Below are 21,504 nucleotides of genomic sequence, written 5' to 3'. Positions count from 1 at the left end.
AAGAACAGAACTGGTAGTGAAATCTGGGCATCTCTTCCCGCAGATGACTTTTCCTCATGGGTCCTTGTACTGTTCTGGTTCCAGGTGTCTTAGATCCAGCTTTTGCAGAGACTCAGCTTCAACTGTGCCATTAATCTATTATCTTCAAACAGCTGGAACTGTATTATGTATGTATGTCCCATGACTGAGAGGTATTTCTCTATCAATGAAACTGAATGGTGAGTTGACTATCTGCACCAGACCTTCCCAAACACAAGTTCACAAGAATATATCTTCTTTTTTGTTTTCATTTCTCATAAATTTTATTTCATTTTCTCATAAGATATCAAAGACTTGCTTCCTATATGTGTTTGTATTCCTGAGTGTTGCTTTTGGCAAAAAGGTCACAATGTCCTTTCATTTTCTCTTTATACCTAGAGGCAATAGAACGAATATATAGGCTTTTTTAATTGACTGCTCAGGGTCATTAACTGCATAATTTCTCAACTGGTGTCCAGAATTTCAAATCTAACTCGGTATTGTTCCCTTACTTGTTTTCCGTTTCTGCACTTGTGGATGCTGCTCTGGGTCAATGTCTGTCACGGTCTAAGCTGAGTTGCCAACTAAGCACCATGAAGCCACTCGCTCCCTTCCCCACCAGCTCAGTCTCCCAGGATGGGTGAGAGAATCAGGATTAAAGCAGGAAAAGTCGTGGGTTGAGATAAAGACAGTTTAACAGGGAAAGCAAGAGCTGCATGCACAAGAAAAGCAAAACAAGGAATTCATTAACCACTTCCCAAGGGCAGGCAGATGTTAAACAATGCTCAGGAAACCAGGGCACCATCAGGAGTAACCAGTTATTTGGGAAGACAAGACATCACTCCATACATCCCCCCCTTCCTCCTTCTTCACCCCTCTTTATAGGCTGAACATGATGTCATATGGTAAGGGATATCCCTTTGGTGGGTTGGGATCTGCTGTCCCAGCTGTGTCCCCTCCCAATTTCCCAGGCATCCCCAGTCTCCTTGCCAGCGCGGCAAGAAGCAGAAAAGGCCTTGGCTCTGTATTAGCCCTGCTCAGCAATAACAAAAACATCTTTATTATCAACACTGTTTTGAGCACAAATGCAAAATGTAGCCCCAAACTATGTACTGTGGAGAAAATTAACACTACCCCAGCCAAAACCAGCATGATATCCTACAAGATTCCCAACTCTATGAATTTGCAACAGTTTTGGCTTGAAACAGCACTGATTCCTGTATCTTTATGCTTTATTTTACTCACTGGTTATCTCCTTTCCATCCTCAGAAACATTCTTTTCAGTAAATGCTTCCATTTTTTAAGTGGCACAAAATGAACCAAATTTGTGTTCTCAGATCATTCTTGCTCATTTTTAAGTAAGAAAACCCCCTTTTTATTCAAATTAATGCCTAATTGTTAATGTTCACTAGTAGTTTATAGTCTTTCAAAGACTTCAGGTTGACATAAAAAGTTAGGGTAATATTATAACCCTCTAAAAAGCCCAATGAAATAAAATGTAATTCAAAGGGTAGTTTTCCTGGGTGAATAAATTGCACATCTTTGAGATTTCTTTCACCAATAATTCATATGAAGCATTTTTGCATGTTTCTCCCACCTTCCACACCACCAAGATAAGCTTGAAAGGATAAAACACTATTACAAATTCACAGAATTTCATGTTCAATGAACACTAAACACTTGACAGCCACCCACAAAAGCATAGAAAGCCCAGTCTTCTATCACATAGCTCTATTCTGTATTTTTCAAGAAAATTTCATTCTGAGCAAGCAGATAAGAGTGATTTCCCCACCAAATCTCACAATATTCTGTACTGTCTGTCCACTTGGTTTTTTTTGGTCATAATCAGTATCAAGATCTTTGCCTCTTCACCTGCAACAATTCAGTATTAAGCATCTGATTTCATTTTCTCGTGCTATATTCCAGTGCTTCCACCGCACCCTATAGGGATGTAACTCTGTTGGTTTTCAAGTGCTAAAAATAAAACAAACACATGTCAACCCAAGGACAAAGTTGAAAGGAAACATACCTTAATGTAACCAAAGAAGAATATATTTAGCATTTTGCTACTAAGCAAGGATGAAAATAAACATGTCAACACATCGCTGTGTCTAACTGCGAAACCCACACCCTACTCAATTCCTTCTGCTGCATTTATTATATATGAAAAGTGGATTTAGTCTTCATTTCTTTCTTCTGAAGAGTGACTGTTAGTACTCTGTTACTACTGCTGGCCACAAAGGGTTCCTGAACTGCAGTGTAAAGCACTTCCATCCTTTTAGGCAGTCCGTTTTTCTATCCATTAACAGTAATGCAGCCATTTAAGGTGCGTTTGAACAGTGGTGCGTATTAAACTTCAATCTGGAACCCTTCCAAAATCAAATACAAGCTTAAGTGGGAGTTGGCATGACACTCACTCCACTCCAGAAAGTGAAAAGTGATCCCTAAACCAGAATGGGGTTTTTTGTCTTTCTTTCATTATTATTGTTAATTTGGGCTCTCTGTAAAGCAGTACTGTTCCTCTGTCCCCAGAAATGAATGCTCATAAAAACCCCATGTGAATATATTTTTAAATATTGCCTTTGAAACAATGTGGATCTATATTTTAACATTTTTAACTACCTGAACTTTAATTTTTAACATTGGGAAAAAAAATAGTGCAATTGTATACAGTGGTCTTCATTTTGGAGATGCTGTATTCGGATTAAAGCTGATATTGAAAGCAAGAACCATTATGTCTGCTTTATTTAACCTTCTAAAACACAAAGCCAAAAATTTATTCTAATATATTAGAACTTGTTTCCTGTCATATGGAATTCAAGGCAGAGCAAAAATGTTGGTAAATTAGTATAAATTAATGTGGTAGAATTGTGAAACTATATTGTCCAGCTGTATGAACATTTAAGAGAGAAGGCAAGGAGGAAAATAGGGAAGTGCTCTTAGCACAAAGCTATTACTTGAAGCCCTACAGACCCTGTAGGTTCTTGCCTTCACTGCCACGAACAGGAGTATTCAATAGACTAAGGCACTACGGAAACTCCTGGCATGAAAGATTCTGGCTCCAAGGGGTTGCGACCCTGGAACAGGAAGATTTGCTCTAATGCCCACCAGGTTCAAAGGCTCCTTCAGAATGTCACCTTTTGTCTCACATATCCATTCAATTGCAAATGATTCTTTTACCCATCATCATAGTAGACATCAACAAATTCCATTCTAAATTTAAAAATACATTAGTATTTTAAATATTAATGTTAAAAAGCTTCACTGCTTCTGGTAAACATTCCAGGAAGCTTGTAATGTCTGCAAAAGGAGTAGTTGCAAAGTATCATTCTGGCAGGACTTTAGGTAAGCATTAATGGAGCTCTAAAAAGCTCCTTGTGCTTAATAAGGGCCATTTGACTTCCATCAGTAGGATTCAAATGGCCCAAATTAACTTCTAGGTACATAGAAAATAAAAATTAATCGAGGGCTAAGTATTCTAAAGTTCACAAGGGAAAAACAAAACCCAGCTAATACGCTCCAATATGTATGCTGTGGTACTTGCAGTGAAAATTTCTTAGCTTTGACAGTTTGCATGCACCTTTCCAAATAAAATGAACTCCCTCTTTTAGGAAAATCCAAACCATTCCTTTCCCACTCAGATCATTGTAGAGTCAGCGTGTCAACTATGGATGATGGAAATACCTCATCAAAAAGACTGGCAAGCACTCATCTTTTTTGTCAGGGACTGATACAAGGCCTATCAAAAAAAAATCAGTGTCTTCATGGCTTAGGATTGCCCCAAAAGCCACAACACTTCAAGGCAGTAATAACACTTGGAATTTTCTGAAGATTTGTGGAAACACATAGAAGTGAGAAATTACCACTGTTGGTTTCTACAAGATATCTTCGCACTGATAAAATCACAGCACAAGATTAAAAAAGCATTAGTAACTCATAGAAAAAAATTATCTTGCAACATGCTGCCATGTGCATTTTTTAAGACAGAAGCTTTGCAAAAGTAGATGCAGGGTAGCTTGGAAGATGTTATCCATTTCTCTCTTTCAGACACTAAGATTTCATTTCAATTTCTTGTTTCATAAGGATTTACATACTTAGATTAATGTGTTCTCAATAAGTATGAGACATCTGCAAGCATCTAGTAAACGCAAAAATATTCCTTAATACAACATTAAAATATAGGCAAGAAGAAAAAAAATAAAAAAAAAGGCACAGAACATTAGAAAATGTGGATCTTCAAGAAATTTGCCACATGTATCCTAGAGACTTTTAAAATTTATAACAAATATCCACAGATGGAGATTCAAATCAAGAAATCATACTTCAGTCATTCTTGATGCTGACAGTTCAGAGCAAGCACATTCCGCAGTCAGCATCAGTCTGCCACATTTCACCTTCAAAATTCTATTTATGGCTCTCATTACCAACACATGGCATTAGAAACATCCTAGAAAAAATCGTAACTATACAAAAAACTGCAAGATGGCTCTGTCTAACTGCTTCTTGATCAATTCATCTCCCAGTTCTTCAGACCTGTCCACAACTAAATCTATGTTGCCAATTTACCACTGTCAGCTTTGACAGAACGTGGGAACAAATTTTATTTTGACTGCAAACCTGAGCCTCGGATTACTAAAATGACTGTTAGATTACTGGAATAATTACCTAATAACTGCTGACAGGCTCGATCTCCTGGCCGCTTCTAACACTCCCAAATTCCTGGGTAGATGGGTAGATCCCCTTGGAAATATGTGGAATGTATCCAAACCTTCTGAAATCTAGAATGGGGGCATTTTTCTAAAAACAACAACAAAAAAAAAATTGACAACTACTTCTGCAGGCTTTCTTGCATGATATAGCAAATACCTGCAGGTAAAAACATATTTTGTCATTATGAGAGATATCACATATTCTGTATCAAATAACTCATGTAGTTTTCTGAAGCTTTGTAACATTTTTCTCCAGAGAATCTTGCTTCAGAAGTAATAGTTCCATATGTCATCACAGACACTGTATTTACTCATCGCATAGGAAAACCCCTGGCACACCTGCTTCTTTAATTTTTTTTTTTCAAAGTAGCATTGACTTATTTCTTATATGTCTTATTTCTACTAAAACCCCCATCGCCCCACTTTAAACAGGGGCAAAATCTTCAACAGATGCCAAGTCACTGTATATTTTGAAATACTCTGCAGTATTTGGGGGACAACCAATTCCCACAGAGAAAAGTACTTCTAATCCTTCATGTGTGGAAAGAACCAGCAGGATTTCTCTGAATATTATTTAGATAGGTACTAACACTCTGGTTAATTAATGAGGGATTTAGACAGAAAAGTATGCTGAACTAGGGGTGGGTGGGTGGGATGTGTTTGTTTGGTTTAGAGGGGGTGTCAGTAGGAATAAAATCTCTTTTTGGTACTCAAACTGCAAATACATAAGAAAGGCACAAAAACGATCAATATTGAGACCTTAAGTCAGTCTCACAGAGTTCAGCAGCACGTTCAAATTCCAGCATCAATTGCTTTTCCCTTTTGTTTACAATTATGAGTGGTTTCAGCAGCAGAAATTCAAAAAGATCCCACAGATTATGGGTTTCCAGCTAAGCACAGAAAGCACAGGAAGATATTTGACTTGTATCTCCAGAGATTTAACTTGTTCTACATTTCAGCCTCCGGTGGGTACCACTGCCAAAAGACGATCCCATTTTAACCTTAACTGGCTCTGAAGAGACCCGGCCGTACATGCGATACGACCCGCACAGATGATGGGCTTCGCATGCAAAATTTGGGGGGAGGGGGGCGAGACGAGCAAATTAATACCTTTAATCCTGAAACGCCTCCTGGTTCCCTATTCCTCACACTGCGACACGCGCAGTCATCCTCCCTCCCTGCGCGAGGGCTGCCCGCTGCATTCAGGAAACTTCCCGAGGGGCCGCTGCCCGCGTTTCCGCCGCACCTGCCCGCGGCCCCGGGCGGACAGCGCTGCTCTGTGTGCCCCGGGGCACCGCGGAAGCGGCGGGATCCCGGCACTTCCCCGCGCTCCCGCCCCGGAGCATCGCCCGGAGCCGGCGACAGATCCCGCACCGGCACCCCCCGGTCGCCCAGCACCCCCGCAGCCCCCCGGCCAGATACGGCTGCCCTTCCCCGCCGGCGATGCTGAATCACGGCGGGCGGCCGCTCCGCCGTCTCTCCCCGGGGGTGGCAGCCTGTCCCCCGCCGCCGGAGGAGGAGGTGTCGCGCCCCGCCGGTCCCCCACCCTGACCTCACCTGCCGGGGCGCGGGCGGGCAGTCCTGGAGCGCTCCGGTGCTCGCCGGCGGCGCGTGCTGCGCCTCACGGGCGGCGCGATCCCGGGTGGGGCGATCCCGGGCGGCAGCATCCGCGCCGGGCACGGGCGGGAGGAGGAGCGGGAGGTTACGGCGGGGAGCCGGGACAAACCATTCCCTACGAGGGGGCACCGCCAGCGGCCGGGCGGGGCGGGGGAGCACGGGCCCTCCCACACAGGTACGTGCGAGGATTGCGCCCGAAGGGCGGCGGGCGGCGTCCGCGGAGCGGGGCGGGCGGCGCTACGGGTGGGAGCAGCCCCACGGGTGGGAGCAGCGCCGCCGGTCCGCCGGTGGCCCCCCTCCGCTCGCGGTGGAGCGGCCCGCGCTGTCTCTCTGCCCGAGGACGCGAGCGGACCCGGCGGCCGCGCGGGCAGCGCCCGGGCCGGCCCGGGGCCGCCGGGAGGAGCGGGGTGCGCCGCCCTCAGGGCCGGCTGCGGCCGCCTCCCTTCGGCCCCTCCGAGCCGCGGGAGCCGGGGCCGGCTCCGGCTGCCGGGAAGTGCCTCGGGAACCCTGCGGAGCGCTCCCCGGCCGAGGATGCCCGGGGACGCCCCGAGCGCGCCCTGCCGTGAGGCGCGGGGAGCCTCCCCGAGCGCCCGCGGGGCCCGGCGACGCGCGGGGCCGGGGCGGGTGGAGGCGCCCGCGGGCCCGGAGCAGCCGGCGCTTCCCTGCGCACAGCCCGGCACCTGCCCGACCCCCAGATCCGTGCCCCCTGCACGCCGCTCCAAACAGGTTTTTTCCCTCTTCCCCTTTGGCCCCGTAACCAAGTGTTTTCCCGCCGTGTGCAAAACCGCTGTTTGCCACTCTTTAAAAGAGCCATTTCGGCCTTTTCCTGAAATATTTTGCATCCTCACGTAAGGGCACGTGACCTAATCAGATAAATGCAATCAAAATTGAAAAAATAGATAAACGTTTGTCAATTATTCTTTTTTTATAAATTTATCAGAAGAATAAAAGCTTTCACAAAAATAGTATTTAAAGAATAAATAATAATACCCCAACTGAAATTTAGTCAATTATCTCAATAGATTATGTAGTATCCTCTGTGTTTATCAAGGTTAGGAGCCCAATTCACAAGCAGTGGAAGTCACCGTGGCATTTGATTCCGGCTGAATTATGTTTGCCATGGAACTAGCTCTAATCTTTAATTGACTTCTGGTTTATAAATTAATTATCTTTGTTCATACTATTACATTCTTACATCACACATTCCTCACTACTATATACCTTTAAAATCAGTTCCAGTCTAACCTTTTCTACACAATGGCTTGGTTAAAATAAGGCCTTCCGTTAGAATGTCTACAACTACCTTTTTAAGGCAGTTAGAAATAAAGATATTCAGTAGGCTTAGTTTCAAGTTTTCTTTTTCTTGGTCAGAAAGAACTGAAACAAAGTTGACAGTGTTAAATGAAAATGAAAATTTAATTGCAACTTGATCAGCATTAAGTTTTCTGCTCTATTTTAACATCTTTTGAGGTAAGCTGATACTTTAATAGGAACAGATTGTGTGCTTCTTGTAAATGCTAAAATGATTGTTATGGACAGAAAACCACAGGAAAAATCCTTCAGGAAATCCTAGAGACATATCAGACTGTTTTCTCATGTGTGGTATCAGTTTGTAGCTTGTAAAGTTGAAGAATTTACTTTTTACAGACATGGTATTTTTCATTGGGTTTTATGATAGATTACATTGTGGTTTTTACTAATATGCAGAAATTATCTTTCATTTGCCACTCAAACCTTTGCTGGGTTTGTCAAAAAAAAAAAAAAGAAAAAAAGCAGGGATATAATTTCTGGCCACAAGCATGTAATCTGATAGAAGCTCCCATGTTTATTTGTGTAGGTAAGTGTTTGTACTAAGAGGTCTGTATTTTAGTGATAGAAATCCCATGCAAAAGCAATGGGATCTAAGTTTTTCCCCATGTAAACAGTCATTATTCTCACAGCTGTGCAAAAGCTGTGTTCCAGGATGCTCCTAAGGAAAGGTTTGATTCTCTTTCTGTTAGTCATTTGGAATGCTGCCACTGACTGCAGATGAAACCATTTACAAGATTGACATGCACTGCATGTTTTCTCTGGGTCAAAGCTTGGGTTGGGCCTACATCAGACTCTGCATGCTTTGTTTCAGCGGTGTGTCCACATTCCATACCCCAAACCAGGCCTCTCTACCCCAAGCAATGTGCACACCTCTGCTGAGCAAAGTACATTATATATTGGGAAGAGCAGCAAACCACAAGCGGGAGTTTGTGATGAGATTGCACCCAGCTGTTGCTTTATAATTAACAGGCAAACCTGAAGTTTGAGAATACAGTTGTGGCCTGCTCTGCTCCTGGGAAGTTTTTAGGAAAAGCCTCCCCTCCCAGGTGCAGCTAATGGTTCCTCTTCCCAGAGGGCTGGTACCAATGAGTGCTGTTCTCAGCTGGGAAAGCACAACCCGTGACACATCCTCCTGCAAAGGCCAGAGCCTCACAGCAGAAACGCTTTTTCTCCTCTCCATTCCTGGGAGGCAGGAGGCATTAATCTCTTCCTGAACATGCTTTTAGTTGTTGTTTCCCAGAAGCAGATCAGATTTACTTTTTTTAATGCGATCTGCATTCTGAATCACTCTGAGAGTAAATGGTACTTGCTACCTCCATGTTGAAATATTAGAGCTAACAAAATATAGCAAGGAACCAAAGTAGGGGATAAAATTCACAGATGCTTAATTAGGATCATTAAATAGAGTTATATTTTTAATATTGAGCTAGTTTAAATATTGATTATTGATGCACTTGAGAACAGATGTGCCTAGATAATAATTGTAAATAGAACTAGTAATAAAAATACCTTTTCTTATGGCATGAAGATTATCTTATGAATTTCATAAATGAACAAACAGGGAAGACAGAAAACCAGAGATCAGGAAGAAAGTGCTTTCTCAGAAATCTACATATTTCTAAGGATTTTCTTAGGTTTTTCCTAGTTTTCCATACAGAAATTCTGGATTTCTCTATGAATTTTAATTGTTACAGTTGAATAATGGTGAAGGCAATCAGATCATTTCTGTCTTTGAGGGAAAGATGGATGATTTATTTGAACACAGTTCTATTTCACCTTTCCTGTTACTATGAACATATTCCCTGAATAATTATGAGCACTGTGATGCTGTGTTTGTAATCCATCTCCAAGTCAGTATATACAATTTACAAAGAGGATAATTAAATTCTCTAAAGAACACTGGTGTTTGAACAAAGTCACAAAACAGACTTTGAAATGCAGACCTAATTCTCCTGTTCACTCAACCACCAGCTTACAGAGCTGCAGTAGGATGCACAGTCTGATGTAGTCCAGAAAACTTGAAATTGCAGTTTACATTTGCTGTTGCAACGGGCTGTATCCTTGTGTAACTGTTAGTACTGGCACATGCCAAAAAGAGCTTCAAAACATTAAATGTGACAATCATGAAGTTCAAAAGCTTTGAAACAGAATCAGCATATAGATTTATATTAGGAATAATAGCTATTCCCAGTGTGTTTTCTTCTGTTTGCACAACACTCATCTTAGAATATATTTACTAAGTAGATAATTACACTTTTCTAAACAGGTGCATTTTCCCACTTGCTGTAAAGCTATGTCCAAACATAGTCTGTGCTGTCATAAACCACCCATTTCCTAGTGTCAGCCTAGAAAACATTACCAATGAAGAAACAAGGTTCAGCTCAACTTCCCTCCCTATACTTTATTTTCCCTTAGGATTCTTGCTACAATACTTCTCAGCCCATACATAATTTTTGCTTCAAAAAGCAACACCCATTTCTTTTATAAGCCATCTGCTCAGTGTGTTAGCAAAATCCATGCAACAGCTTCCCAGCAGCACCAACACCTGCTAACAGGGGATGGTGTTTCAGGCAGATACTGCCAGCCTGTCACAGCTTCTTATCTCCTCTCTCTCTAATCTTCAGAGTACTGTTTGGGATTATCTCCTGGAAATCAAATGCCTAGCAAGATGGCTTGTTACTTTTTTATGTATCAGCAAACATGAACTTGATTGAGTTCATTAGTGCTGTAAACATCTTTTATTATACAGATCAATGTGAATTTACAAGCTATAACAGTAGGATATTGACATAATGTAGCATTTCATATACAATAACTTTTTATAGGCCTCATCGCTCCAAACACACTCTGGTTGCAACTCAGTACTGATGTAAGCAGATACTGTAACACCAAGGCTATCCACAGACTACAGTCAATTGTCCTCAAGCTTAATGATGTTCCTTTGGTTCAGGCATGTTTTTGAACAACTTTAAGATAGGAACACTTCTATTTTTAACCTCACAAAATATCATTTTGGAGCATCTGTATCTGTTTAGTAATCGAAGCTTGGAGGTTCTTCTTCAATTATCTTCCAGTTTCCATCTGCTGTCTGCCTCTGTTAAAGAAAGGAAGAGTCCCAGAATTTTGGCAGTTTGAAGAGACGTTTCCTTTGGTTGAGCAGCCATGAAGAAAAAAATTATTCTACTGTATGAAAGTTGTAAGATCAAATGAGGCATAAGTTAAAGGAAAGTGGAAACTTATATCTGCTGGTCAACTAAGTTAATATGGTCATTCAGTAAATAAAACCAGTTTTCATAAATATTCACAAACTGGGGCAAGTTCATACAATCCTACTAAATACTTACGCTGTTGCTGGCATGCAGGCCTAAGTAGAAAGAGGAGTGTGAGCTGCTCCTCCTTTGCAGTTGGACATAGCAATGAAATTATTTTAAGCAATACGGTCAAATATGAGAAAAATGGGCATGAGACTTCCACCCCAGCAAAGTTGTGCTTTTCCCCATGCAGGTAGTATGTCCTTTGACAGTGTAAAAGTTCTCAGTATCTGTTCAACCCATACCTTACCAGGTGTAAGTGGAAATTAATCCATACAGGTTTGTTGAAATAAGTCTGAAGTGATTGGCTCATTACTTTGACGTATTGTAATGCGACAACTCTCGGGTATTATATTAATATCACCATAGCCATTTTTAAGCTAGATAATTGGTGTCTAAACTTTATGGCCTAAAGAAGCTCTCAATCTTTTGAAGATGTTGATTCAGTTGATAGAAAAGTCTCATTTATTTTCATTATTATGGTCTCCTGATGCTTTTTTAAATTTGAATTTCACCTGAGAGGAAAAGAAATCATTCTGCATAAGATACTAGAATTTGTTTGGATAGGGTAATACACCTCAAACAAAACTTTTATTCACACCATATAAAAGAGTTACTCTCCCTATGTTCCTATCAGGTAAAAATGATGCATTTCTCTTAAAGCAATGGATACAGATTCAAATGTATTCCAAGGCCACTGGTTCAACGTCGTATCAGGCAATGAATTTGTGCCTATCAGATGAGTATATTGTCAAAAAACACACAGGAGATAGTGATCTGAAATATGTACAAGGCTAAGAAAAATCTATTGTCAACATTTATCTAATTTACTTCACACTTTGTGTACTGCTTGTAATATGATCTCTGGAGTCCCTGGCTGAATGAAGTGCCCAAGTCCTCCCAGGTCCCATTCACATGCTCAATAGATTAGATGTCACGGTGTTATAAGATTTAGCATATTTAATATTTATTAATGTATGCCTTTCAATATTTCTTAATATGAAGTAGGATTTTTAAACAGTACCTTCAGAATTTGTGTTCTGCAGAGCATTCCTACAGTAGAGATAACAAGTAAAACCATTTACAAAGTATTTGTTCTAAACACAAGTACATTACAGTAGCTAAACTACAAAAAACATCATATCACAGAAACACAATACTTTTCATATGAAAAGAACTATTGAAGAGTTGATTTTTGCTTAAATAGAATAAAACCTGTGTACATATTAATATGAAGTTTAGATTACATTAGTATGCACTATTAAAACACTGAAATACTTCCGTTCCTTAATATTTCTACACACAAATTTCTCAAAAATACCCCTAGGTTAGATGACAACCTCCTTGTTTGGGTTACTGTTGTACCTCAAGGCAGTTTCCAAATGTGTGGGTAACAATTTTTAGCTTGCTGGGGAAAGCATATTTCTTTTATACAACTCTAAGTTAATTTTGCAATGGTGACAGACACTTTTTAATGACAACGATGGAACTAGAGAATCCTTTTAGATTTTTTTTAAGTAGAATACTTAGCCTTCTTTACAAGGGGATTGATAGAGGTATCTGTATCACGTGATACACTGAAGAAGGGATAAAATATTTTCATATTCATAAACATTTCATTACTAGGTAGGTGTTTGAGACACCCCAACATAGTAGGATGACATTAGAATCCATACTGACTTCTCTAGGTCAGTGAGACAAAGAAATCTCATTAAACAGAAGAAAAATCTTCCTAATACCAATACTACAGGATACACTGGGCTGCAAAATGCCAAGATATCTTACTACATGTACTGAATTCTGATCTATCAGGGCTTAAGTAGTTGTACACAATGTCAGATGCTCAGGTGCCTCTACAATGCAATTCTATTTCCTGGAGTGCCCCTTAGCCAGGCAAGGTGAGCAGCTTGAAGGGAGCACACGTTGTTTCTTACCCACTCAAGCCAAGATGTCACAGATTAATAGAAGCAGTAAGATACTTCTGCAGAGAGAAGATAGAAATCACTGTGTGGGGATAAAGACTGTCTAGCCATATGCATTTATTGGAATAGTTAAGTCTAAAATTACAGTATCCTCTTTTGCAACATGTAATAAATCCTACCAAATCTGAGTTTGTGCAACATGGCACAAAGTATAGCAGGATCAGAAGCTACTGAGATGGGTTAGCTCTCTACACAAGAAATACAGAACATAAGAAGACACAGACAGAAGGTACTCACTGAATCTGGGATATGTGCAGCAGTCTCAGTCTTCCGCAAATTAGATAAACTTTTAAGGATTCAGATTTATATTATAAAGATGCAACATATCAGGAGGCAGTAAGAGCAGGGTTCCTTGCTAAGAGAACATGAGCCAAGAGAGCTCCCACAACCAAGAGCAGCCCCAGCCCCAAACAAGGCAGACCCGGAGAAGTGGACAGACCCAACCAAGAATCATATCCTGAGGCAGTATCACAGTGACAAGGCAGATCCAAGGTCAGGCCAGGAAGTCAGTCAATAGACAAGGATAAGGTCCAGCAGTTACCCAGCAGATCCTTTACAAAACCAGGAGTGAATCCAAGCTGAGGAGCTCCCTGAGCCATAGCCATGTTCTGACTGTACAGGTGACCAGCACTCCTCCAGTGTAGCTACAGCAGTAACTGTGAACTCAAGGCTGACCTTAAATAGAGCTCCTGAGCCCATAGCTGGGGGAGGTCCCAGCTGAGGTTTCTCAGCACCTTTAACACATATTAGTGCCCTCAGTGCCCTGACACAGCAGGATTTAGAGGAACCTGGAATTTTATTTATTTATTTTATTTGAAATTCTGTAGTAGAGATTGTAGGACTTTTCCTTTTGTGTTATCTTTCCCAAGGAACTTTTGTACAGTATATCTCATATAAACCACTATTTGTCTGAATAGGCATATGAAGTCTAGAATTTCCCTGTTCAGCAATAGAGTTCTGTTTGCCCTTTCAATCAAATCTTGCTTGCTATTTGCAAATGGAATTTCTGGTTCTAGAAAAGGTAAACAACATAAGGGTTAACTTGCAGGACAACTAAGAATACCCTGATACAGGTAACATTTTCTACAGACTGAATAATATCTATTTGCTCTTGTTCTGTAATATTTAGAGACTGAAATTTTGTCTCTATTGTGTAGCATTCACCAACAGGAACTATTAACAAAGATTATAAAATAAACTGAAATGTGTGGAGTGAGGATTTGTGGAAGCACACTATGAACTGATCTCAATGGAGAATGCAAATTTCCATGCACAAAATAACTCATGTCTCGAAACCTGTTTTATCCCTCCTTAAGATAATGAGTAGGATGCAAATGTAGAAGAGATAGCCTGATATTAACCTTCATGTCTTTAAAGCACGGTGCTTCTGTTAAAAATAAGAATTTTGCCACCAGTGATCCAGAGCAGACAGTGGCAGATTATGGGTTTGCTACAATCCAAGTCCTATCCTACTCCTGTGTCAGACTAAAAGTCTACTGCAATACAGTGAGTAGAAGAGAAGAGAAATAATATGTCACATTTTATAAAAAGTGCAGTGGAATCAGCAGCTCCATGAAGATTTGATAAGATTCTACCATTCAAAGGTCCAGCCACGGTAACAGAGGATTAAAATTGTCATTCAATTTAATTATTCTGCATTTTACCCTGTTTTGATTCAGGTATATTTTCTGGTTACTTTGTTCTTATTTTAAAGACTATGTCAGACTTAAGATTGTATTAATTTGGATTACATAAACAATAATTGCTTTATATTCCTTTTCCTCCCTCAGAAAAATGAAGGCAAGGATGACTTTCACAGGATTCAACCTGTCATATATGAAATGGAGTGTTGGCCTTTGCATATTAAGTGTTTCAACTTTTAATTGTTAATTGTTTAATTATTGCTTATTCAAATTACCCATCACCCCAGTTGAGAGTTATTAAGTTCCAAAGTTATTCCCCTGATTAATTGATTAAAGAGTGTTTTACGTAATTCCTCATTAAAAATCCCTTGTTAATAAAGTTCCACAAGTTTGTTCCCCTCTTTAGTCCCTAAAAAGTGTAAAAACCCACAAGGTCTTAATTCCTGTATGTGTCCAAGTTAATTACCCGTTTTTAAGAGTTCTCTGAAATACTTACAGCCCAGTTTTAGACCTTTTACCAAGTGTTCTTAACCTTTGTAAGTTTTGAGTGAGTTTTGAGCTTTACCAAAAAGCAGACCACCTAACTGACAGGGAGCTATCTTTAGAACCGGGCCCTTGGCCTGCAACTCAGCACCACGGCAACCTGGGATGTTAATGAGGGCTTCTCCCGCCCTTGGAGCCGATGACATTTTTCCCCGAGACAGCAGCGAGCCATTGGCAGCCTGAGATTACCTCACCTCAAGACACCACCAATCGTCCAGGACCATGGGGGCTGGACAGTGGGCGGTCATGGGCGGGACCCAGACTCTATAAAAGTGCTTGACACCCGCTCAGAGGTGCCATTTTGGCCTCACGTTAGCTGGTGGGCAAGGTTGGTGCTGGGAGCACAGGCCTCTGCCTTGGGACTTCTGAGCCGGTTCGGCCAACAAGGTCTCTAATCACTGCAGACCTTTACAATTTGGCTTTACAATTCTTGTGTACTTGCAATTTTTTTTTGCTGATTGTTCTTAATTATTTTAATTAAGAACCAAGAGTTGTCTCATTCCTCACAAACCAAAAGTTCTAAATAATATTAATTTTTGAGATTCAGTTAGCGTAATAAAGCTACAACTTCTGACTTTTTTCATCATCTAATCACAAACCCAAAGATTTTACATATGAAATTATATAAGTTTTTCATAGCTAAAGTTTAAGAGGTGTATTTTTATATCGAGTATAAGTTACAGAGCTATCATGTCAACACAAACCAAATGGAGATTTTCATCTTAAACATTAGGGATAAAAAATGGAGTTCAAAGTAAGTTGTTTATCTATGACCAAGTTCACCTGTCTAGATATCTCCCACAGACAGCAATGATTTTATAGACAACATGAAGGATATCTAGGAATAAATAATATTTTAAATCTGGAAAACCAGTAATGTAATAACTTTCTATAATCACTTTTAACAATAACATACAACAATAATACTAATAATTTTCTGAAGCAACTAGTTGTATTGAAACACTGTCAGGAGAGGAGACATTTTAAAACATTAGCTGGGGAAAAAAACCAGTTCTGAATTATCAGGGACACAGAACTGCCAGATTGTTTTCTTGGTTTGATTTTTTTTTGTTTGTTTTTATTTCTTAAGAAATCTGTGTAAGATAGAACCTGCTGTCTCATAAAAAGCTTTGAAATATTTATCAGCTAACAAATATTTAACCCCTCTATTTATCATATCTAATGGAAACTCATATTCCAAATGATAACTTTTTCACCATTATTTGAATTTCCCTGGTACTTTTAATTAGCTTTCTTATAGGCTTTTCACCTTTCTAAAGCCATCACCTCAAAAGGTACAAAAAAATACTATCAAAAAAAAGGGTAAGTTGAGTTGTAACTTTTGTATAGTCAAAGTATTCTTTCTCATATTCTTCCTTCATTACATATAAATATTTAATCAGTGTATATTTATGTTGCAACAGAAAGCAATAAAGAAAACAAGAAAAAAGCTGCTGCCAGGAAACATGCTTATTTTTTCCTTATATCACAAATTAAAACAGACTATAAGAGCGTGAAGCATTCAAAAAGAAATGTGCAAAACAAGTCTGTGAAAAAATGTGTGTCTGCTCATATAGGCAAGGCTACACTGGATCTATCTGTCCCCAAATGACCTCATTTTTTCTCAAGGTCCCCAGCTTTTCAAGACCACACTGATGTTTACAGGGGTTGTCTAGGCAACCAGATAAAACAGAGATTTAAAGGGGCCTGCCCTGTCTGTGCTGTGGACTCCAAACTCACCTCAAGGAAAGGAGTCCTACCTGTGGAGAAATACAGCCTGGGGCAGGAGAATCCTCCAAATTTTAGCAAATCCTTTGCTACAACTGTTTGTTGTAGCAAAGAAACAAAAGACTACAATTATGCTTTAGATAGACATGGTGAGTTTTGATTCAGACTATGGATTGTAATTTTTTTGACTGTAAATTTACATTTCTTTATGACCTCATGGGATTTTTATGTCCAAGAAGTGACAGTGACAACATTATTGAGTGACTATGATGAATTATTTCAATTATTGTAGAAAACAGAGACCCCATTCAAAATTAGGTCTCCATTGTGATGCAGCTGTACAAACATATATTAAAAGCCTGTGTCTGGACCAGAAGTCTGCAAATTACTCCACTCAGAGTCATCAGGAAAAAGACAGCAGCACACATGGAGCACACACAGGCAGGGATGAACCTGGACAGTGTGTGTATTGCCAAGATTTTAACAAACTCAAAGTTTCTCCTAATCATAAGCAACACTTTTTCTCTCCAAATGACATAGGTTAGCATCTCCTCCTATTTTCTTTCTTAAAAGGCCATAGTGCATATTTTCCTGTTGCATGAGGCAAGTTCTACAATTCTTCCACAATTATTTTATCTTTTCTCCTTTCTTCTCTCATGAATGTGCTCCAATTCTCCTGGCTTCCTTTTCTTCTCTCTACCATTTTCAAATGTTCTCTTCTGTCCTGCAGTATTTCATTCCTTCACCATGCTCTCCATGGCAGGGTGAAGCTTCCCCTCGCCAAGGGATCCTGCTGCTCTGCTTGTACTTCCTCCAGCCTTTCTCCTCCCTCCTTCTTTGAAATCCCAGCTGCCATGGAAATCCTTCTCTCCAACACTACTGAACTTTCAGAAGCCTTTTACTTCTAACTGTCCAACTGTAAAGCTTGTGGATGAAAAAGCACTCTATAAATGGTAAGTATTGGTATTGATTGTGTTATTAATATTTGCATGTTAAAGGGTCAATATACAAACCATTTAGCTTCCCCTTCAAACAGACAATTAATTGAAAAAGAATATTCCTCCCCTGTCATCCAGAGAGAAAGTGAACTTTAAACTGAAGCAGAGCAATTGCAACCTGGATTTAGCATTTCTAAGAAATTACAGGCATCAGTTATTTACCCAAAACCCATTTCTAACATGTCTTTTGTGCCTATTCAATATACTATCCTATGCTAACTTTGAGGAATGGATATGGCCAGTTATACTCTTGTCTCTTCAATAAATGTATGCAATGTTATTGCAGGAATGAAAAAGAAGATGCAAGAGACATGCTTTGAGATAGTTTGTGAGGAGTAACAGGCACAAAGCTAGAAAACACACCCAGGTCCAGTGTTGCAAGTAAAATCCTGATGTCACTGATGGTAAAACTTCATTTGAGTATGAAGAACTCAAGATTGCATTTAAGACTTCAGAAGAAATAGTTTCTCATCAGCAATGGCTTTTATGGCCTTTGTCCCTGCTTGTGTGTGCTCAGGGGATCAGAAATCTGGTTTGTCTTTTCAGTAATGATGAGGAAAGGCCCTGACTGATTTAGACGTGCCTTCATTTCTGTTCAACACTATAAGTGAAAATTAAGACCTAATATACCAAATATTTGAAGGAGGCAAGGGATGCCAAACACCAGCAAACTGTGCTGCTGAATTCCATTAGTTTTGTGAACTCTTACGAAATAACAATTCTGGTAGTAAATCTGCAGTCCAGTGAATGGAAAGAGCAAGTAAATGGAATAGGGTGGCAGAGAGAATGAACGTAGGCTAAAAGGGATAGAAAAGAGGGAAAAGCAGAGTGTGAAACTGAAGGCATATAAAGCCTTTGGAGTATAGAAATAACATTTTTTGGGGAAGGAATGGAAATACTTCTTTTTATCAATATTAAAGAAGTAAAACTAGGAGGAACAAAAAACCACCTGATTAAATCACAGGATAACTTTTACTGTGATAAAGTAGATGGAAGGGAAGATTTCTGAGGAGAGATATCAAAGGACAAGCTTTGATATCTAGCTGCTTCAAGTGATCAACACATATAATGCCATCACCTCTGAGTTAAAATGTTGTATCTGAGCATAACAAATAAATGCAGATGTTATCCCCAAAATGGTCAGATTTCTATGCATCCTCTGTTAGAGACCTTGATTGATTCATTTTACCTTGAAAGGAATTTGAAAGGAATTACAGCATCGGAAATGAGAAATGCTTGAGGATAATTTTTATACATAGACATTCCTTGGCTAAAAAATTACTTGGGAATGCATCTGCTCTTTGCACAAAAAGGAATGGAGTTCTTTCTTGTAAATGTAATGGTTAAAGTCATAATACTTAATAGAAATTTGAAAGCCCTGTCTTTCACATTCAGGTGCAAAACCTGTATTTCACATGGTTACCATCTTTTTAAATGGATTTAAAAAATAAAAGCTTCACTGGAAGCACTACATTTATTTCAGCTATTATTAGAGAATTACCTCTATATTTCAGATGTGAAACTGAGTTTAGAGAAAACCAGCTTGGACTAAATGCAAATAGAAGTCAAAGTTCTCTGTTTCATGAGATTAAAACAATGCTTGAAAACACTCAACTTCTCTTTCTTGGTGAATCAGCCATACATCTATCAAATATACAGAACATCTACTAATATCAAAGCTTTGTCTGACAATGGCTTCTCAGGCTCTGGAGTTGAGAGGAAAAGACTTTTACATTGACATTTGCATTACAACCACTTGAAATAACCACTTCTTCTTTGTACTAATGAGAATTAATAAGTTCTTCTTGGCTTGCACCATAGATATTTCTCCTTTTAGCTTTGTGAGTCAAAGACAAACCAAAAGAAATCCAAAAATAGTAAATAAACTTTATAAGCTGGTTTTTTTTGGTTGCTTTTTTTCATATGCAAAGTGGCTTTTACTCTTTGTTTCTTGCATGGATTTTTTTTTTCAATAGATTCACACCTATGAATATGACACCATAATTGTTTTTTCTTATTATTTCTCCTAATGAAAGGCTACTGGTCTAAATGTTCTTTTAGAGATTTAGCTTTCTGGCTTGTAAGTGTGAAGAAAAGGCACTGCAGACATATGATTGAAGAACATCTACTGAAACCCTCTGAGCCTGGAATGACTCCTCATTCATGGCACTAGCAAAAAAAAAAAAAAGAAAAAAAAATACCCTGAGAAGAAATTGAAGCATTTAAAGACTCACACTCTGGAAATACCAGAAACTACTGGAAAAGAAGGCAAGAACACTCAGTGTACATCTGGAAGCAGTAAGTGTTATTTAAAAGCAAGTCTATCAGAAGGAGGTTTTCCTTCTGAAAATAGCAAGTGCTGATGCACTTGGCATATTTAACACTTCTCGGCAATCCAAGAAAAGGAGGATATTCATAGAGCTGTTACAAAAAAAAATGAGGCGTATTGCATTCTAAATAAAAATGAAGCATATTGACGTTATATGCTTTGGTCCTGAATGTTTAAAAGTATTTTTTACTGTATAAGATTGGGGTGACAATTTTATCTGCTAGAGGTGTACAATAAAGCATGGCATTAGCCTGCCATAGGTAAGATCAATTGAAGATTCGTAGATTTAAAAAAAAATTTAAAAACCCTTCCAACTTAAAAAAGCCACTGGTTTTTAACAGAAAGTGGAGCAAATAATACAGAAATAGACTCCTGGGAGAAGCAGACTCCAGATGAGACAATTTAGAATCTGCCAAGAAACTAGTACTTGAGTAAGTGTTGGACTGGACAGTGCCTTGGAACCTTAGATATTACCAAGAGCTGAAAATACTGTAAGACAAAGATATTAGAGGCAGAAAAACACACAGGGCTTGAATTCCTGAGCAAGAAATAACAACACAAATAAAGCAGATGGAAGAAGCTGAACATTAAGCAAAAGCTTGTATTAATTTATCTTCAAGTGCCAGGGAACCATGAACAAACTGCATGTTGCTGCCTTGGATGATTGGGTTTTTTTAGAAAAAAACAGAGCAAAAGATGGCATGTGCAGAAGAAATAATAAACATAAGAGCAAATGGGATGTATTACCTTCAGTTAGGCGTATATGTACAGCTCCCAGTGTTTCTAGGAACTGTGCTGTAACTCTGAGATAAAAACAGCAGGCTGTAGAAGGATAAAGAGGTAAAATTACAGGTTTATGAAAGTGATTTTTTTTTTCTGTTTAAAAAATGTGCTTCTAGAAATAAATCATAAACCAGGAAAACCATCTTAGACCGTTTTCCTATTTTTAGATGGCACTACTAAAGATAATATAGCAGGCCAGCTGATTATGCATTAAGAACCTTTTTAGCTAGACTTCTTTAACCAATACAGTGATATGTGACTGTGGGACACAATTTACAGGACATACATTTGAGCAGAATACAGTGAAGCCTAGATTTAGATGTGAGACTACTAGTTCCTCGACAATCCTCACTTATTGCATGCAGAATGTGTACAAAAGCCTGCTGAACTCTTTGAACTTTCCTAGCTAGAATTAAAATGACCTTCAGTTAACCTGACATATTTCACTTCCAGAGTTAGGCTAAACTGAGTTAAGGTCATTTTTAATTCTGAAGAAAAATAGATACTGAAGCATTTAATATAGCTTAGTCTA

The 21,504-nt window shown here is 39.4% G+C and overlaps 1 protein-coding gene and 1 long non-coding RNA gene across 9 annotated transcripts in view; one reads left to right on the top strand and one right to left on the bottom strand.

Annotated features, from left to right (window-relative positions):
* Window positions 1–6,423, bottom strand: part of TTLL7 (tubulin tyrosine ligase like 7) — a 65,600-nt gene extending 59,177 nt beyond the window's left edge. For 2 of the 7 annotated variants that reach the window (XR_014226660.1, XM_082287298.1), the window contains exon 1: window positions 6,285–6,422. The gene's annotated coding sequence lies outside the window, so the exon portion shown is untranslated. Of the gene's footprint in view, window positions 1–4,683; window positions 4,816–5,557; window positions 5,571–5,837; window positions 5,939–6,284 lie in introns of those variants that run through there. The other 5 variants (XM_082287299.1, XM_082287300.1, XM_082287302.1 and 2 more) reach the window with 5 other exon arrangements.
* Window positions 6,424–6,456: 33 nt separating this feature from the next.
* On the top strand, window positions 6,457–21,504 carry LOC309576192. 2 transcript variants are annotated; one of them, XR_014226661.1, is made up of 3 exons: window positions 6,457–6,519; window positions 17,593–17,815; window positions 19,922–21,504. It is a non-coding gene; the product is annotated as an uncharacterized lncRNA (long non-coding RNA). The 2 variants fall into 2 exon arrangements; XR_014226662.1 differs by having other exon boundaries at window positions 6,473–6,519; window positions 17,626–17,815.

The sequence above is a fragment of the Coloeus monedula genome (genome assembly GCF_965178545.1).
Source record: "Coloeus monedula genome assembly, chromosome: 9".
Taxonomy (NCBI): domain Eukaryota; kingdom Metazoa; phylum Chordata; class Aves; order Passeriformes; family Corvidae; genus Coloeus; species Coloeus monedula.
This window is presented reverse-complemented; position numbering and strand designations above follow the sequence as displayed.